Raw genomic sequence first — 4,373 nt, 5'->3', positions numbered from 1 at the left:
GATTGAACCTTGGTCCTTGCGCTTGCCTAAGCAGGCACTTAGTCTGCTGAGCTATCTCACCAGCCCTGGGACAGTATCTTGACAGTGAGAACAAAAGAATTTCCCATCCAAGTACTTATATGGATAGATACACAGCTACTTTCTCTTAGTTCAGTGAGAAGAAAGATTTGTACTAATAGTGTTTAGACAAGATATCATATCTGCAAATCTTGTACTATGAATGACTAGAATGAAGACAACAATATGCAATGCATTAATTATTGTTAACTGTCCTACTAACCTGTTTTGAAACTGTCTCAGTGCTATTTCTTTCTCAATAAAATTAATATAAAAAAGAAAAAAAGGAATCTGGATCACTTCCTATGTCCTAGTTAAGTCATGCAGTGTCATTCACTGAGGCAAACTCGAAGGATTGCTCAGTATTGAGGGGAAAAACAGATTGTATCTCTTGACGGTGAAGCAGCAAGGCTCTGAAAATACACATGGGGTTGGAAACACTTTTGAGATCATTTTTTAAAAAGGTAATGTGCCAAACAGGATTCATACAGGCATGCTTAGTATACTGTAATTACAAACTCAGGTTTTGGAGTAGAAAAAATGATTTTGATATAAGAACAATGAAATTGAAATATGTTGTATTCTAGAATTTGAAGACAAATTCATATTTTAAAAAAATATGAAAATTCACCAAGAAAAACAAGAATCATAGAAGAAAGATTATACTAGAAAAAAACCCTTGGTGGGTTTTGTTAAAGAAAACAAAAATAAATGAAAACAACTACAAAATTTCAAAACAAGATTGTAGGAGAGTAACAATATTCAGTATACTGCATATTATTATCTTCAAAAAGGTTGCACATATTATAAGATAAGCATGAAAAATTAATCAAACAATATACACATAACTTTTCTTTCATTCAGCTGGTAGCAATTAGTACTATAACTATCATGTGAGTGTATTTCTATTTTTTCTTCCAGATTCCAGTTTCTCTTTCCATTTTAGCATTTTCTACCCTTTTCATAATATCTATTGTACATTTTGGATTTTATTTACTCTTTTAGATTCTTACGCTAAGGAACCATTTTTACACATGTGAATCTGATTTATTTTACTAGTGGCTATGATCTAAAGTTGCATCCATCTACCAATAAATGGCTCATGTTTATCCTTCCTTATAGCTGAATAATACTCCATTGTTTAAAAATTACCACACCTTTTTTACCCATTCCTCAGCTGATGAGCATTTGAGTTGTTTCCAAGATTTAGCTATGACAATTTATACTGCTATGAACATGGATGCACATATATTGCTGTGGTATGTTTTCAGTTCTTTGGGGAAAATATCCAAAAGGGAAATAGCTGTGTAAAATAGGACTTCTAATCTTAGATTTTTGAGGAATCTACAGACAGATTTCCAAAGTAGTTGCACCAGTGTATATTGCCATCAGCAGTGGGGAAGTGTTACTTTTCTATCAGAGCCACTCCAGCATTTGTTGTAGGTTGAATTCTTGATGATAGCCATTCTTTCTGGAGTGAGATGAACTCTCAGTGTTGTTTTAATTTTCCTCTCTCAAATGACAAATTATGCTGAAATTTTTTTTATGTATTAATTTACCATTTGAATTTCTTCATCTAAGAAATGCAAATTCATTTCAGATGTTCATTTTTAAATTGGGTCTTTAAATTTGGGATGTCTACTTTTTTTCCAGTTCTTTATATGTTCTAGATATAAGTCCCTTGTGTGAGGGACAGTAAGCTAATTTTTCCCACTCTGTAGATTACCTTTTCACTCTGTTGATTGTTTTTTACTTGAAAAATCTTTTTAATAAGAGAAGATCCCAGTTGATTCTTTGAAATGTTTTCTAAGCAGTTTGGGTTTTCTTCATGAATTCTCTGCCTACCCTCATGTCTTCTAAGTTTTTACCTCTTTTCTCTTCCAGTAGATTTAGTGTTTCTGTTTTGATATTTAGATCTTTGATGGATTTTGACTTTAATGCATAGTGATAGACATGGATATAGTTTTAGTCTTTGGCAAGTAGAGAGCTGGATTTTCTAGCACTATTTATACAAGAGGCTATCATTCTTCCACTGAACAAGTTTGGACCCTTTGTAGAAGGTAGCTGAGTGTGTTGTGTTGCACACTTTGCACTGCACAGAAGTTACCTGGAACTTCTAACGTGTTCCACTAGTCCTCAGGTCTATTTTTTTTTTACTTTATTGTACTTTGTAGTATAATTTCAAGACAGGGATTGCGATTCCTCCCGCCTTATGTTTGTTGGACAGAATTTCCTTTGCTATTGTAATTCTCTTCTGGTTCCAAATGAATTTTAGGAATGTTTTTATCTAGTTCTGTTTAGCATGTTAATGGTATTTCAATTTGTCTTGCATTAAATCTGTATAGCAATTTTGGGAGTATGACCATTTTCACAATGTTGATTTTTCCTACCCATGAGCAAGTACACAGGAAACGGGATATCTTGCCTCTTCCTGATACTTCTTCAATCTCCTTTTTCAAAGTACTATAATTTTGAATATATAGAACTTTTCATTTCTCTTTGAGAGATTGATTTCTAAGTATTTCATTCTTTTTGGAATACTATGTGAAGGGTGTGTTTTCCCTAATTTTTCTCTCAATGAGTTTGTTGTTTGTGTACAAGAATGCTAGCAATTTCTGAGTACTGAATTTGTATCTAGTTACATATCTGAATTTGTTTTTTAACTCTAGAATCTTTAAGTGGACATTTTTAGTCTTCTTTATAGAGGATCATGTCATCTTCATCCTTTTCCATTCTATTCCTTTTATTGGAATAGCTCTCTTGTCTAACAGCTCTGAAAAATGTCCCTACAAGTTTGATGAAAAACAGTGGTGATAGCAAAGATTATGTCTTGCTCCTGATTTTAGAATGAAACCTTTCAATTTTTGTCCATTTAGTATGACATTGGCCATTGGTTTGTCATTCATGGATATTATCAGATTGAGATAAAGACTGCCTATTACAATTTTTGGTAAAGTTTTTGTCATAAATCAGTGCTGGACTTCATCAAAAGCTTTTTCTTCATCTATTGAGATGATCATGTGATGTTTTTCCTCTGGCTTTATTGATATGTTGTTTCATACTTATTGATTTGTGCATCTTGAACCATACCTGCACTCCTGGGGCAAATCCTAACAAGTCATGGTGTTTAATATTTTTGATGATTTGTTGAATTCTATTTCCTAATATTTTAATGAGGATTTTTTTACACATAGATTCATTAGAGAGATTGGCTTGTAGTTCTGTTTTTTGGTTGGATCTTTCTCTGGTTTTGGTATCAGGATAATATTTGCCTCCAGGAAAGGGAGAATTGCTTCCCTTACCATTTTATTAGTGTTTCAAGAATATTGTTGGTAATTCTTCTTTAAATTTCCTATAGAATTGAGCACTAAATACATCAGGACCTGGGCTTTTTTATGTTGGAAGTTTTTAATTATATTTTCAATCTCATTAACAGAAAATACATTACTGGGCGGCCAGGGAGATGGCTCAGTGAAATAATCACTTCTCTGGCAATCACAAGGGTCTGAGTTCAATCCCCGGTTCCACCAAAAAAAAAAAAAAAAAGAAAGAAAGAAAATGTGTTATTGGGAATTTTTATATCTTTTCAATTAAGCTTTGACAATTCATGTGTTTCTAGGAATCTGTCCATTTCCGTGTATTTTCCAACCTATGAGAATATTTTTGAAGTATATATTGATGATCTCCTGAATTTTCATTTCATGTGTAGTGACTTCACCCTTATCATCACACTATGCGTGAATTTGAGTCTTTTCTTTCTTTTTTTGATGTGGTTGGCTAAAGGTTTATCAATTTTATTTAACTTTTCAAAGAACTAACTCTTGGATTCTTTAATTTCTTATGTTATTTCACTGGTCTTCATTGTGTTAACTTGTGCTCTGTTCTTGGCTTTGTATTGCTCAATTTTTTTCTAGAAGCTTGAGGTACAGCAAAGGGTTTTTTATTTGTGCTTGTTCTGTTCTAATGTGAGAATTCACTCCTTTAAATTTCACTCTGAGGACTGCTTTTTTTGTATCCCATTAGTTGCTGTATCATCTTTCTCATTTAGTTGCAGATATTGTTTCACTTCTTCCTTTATTTCATCTGTGACTCATTTGTTCTTTAGAAGGTAGTATTTAATTTCCATGTGTTTGTGGAGTTTTTCTGGGTTTTTTTCTGCCATTAATTTCCAATTTCATTGCACTATGGTTAAATAATATGTATAGAATAATTTCACCTCCTTTGTATTTAAGTAAGCCTGTCATGTGGGATAGTATATTGTCTATTTTAGAGAATGTCTCATGTGCAACTGAGAAGAATGTGTATTCTGGTGTTTT

Source organism: Octodon degus, unplaced genomic scaffold, assembly GCF_000260255.1.
Source record: "Octodon degus isolate 3935 unplaced genomic scaffold, OctDeg1.0 scaffold00020, whole genome shotgun sequence".
NCBI lineage: Eukaryota > Metazoa > Chordata > Mammalia > Rodentia > Octodontidae > Octodon > Octodon degus.
Note: the sequence above shows the minus strand (reverse complement) of the source record.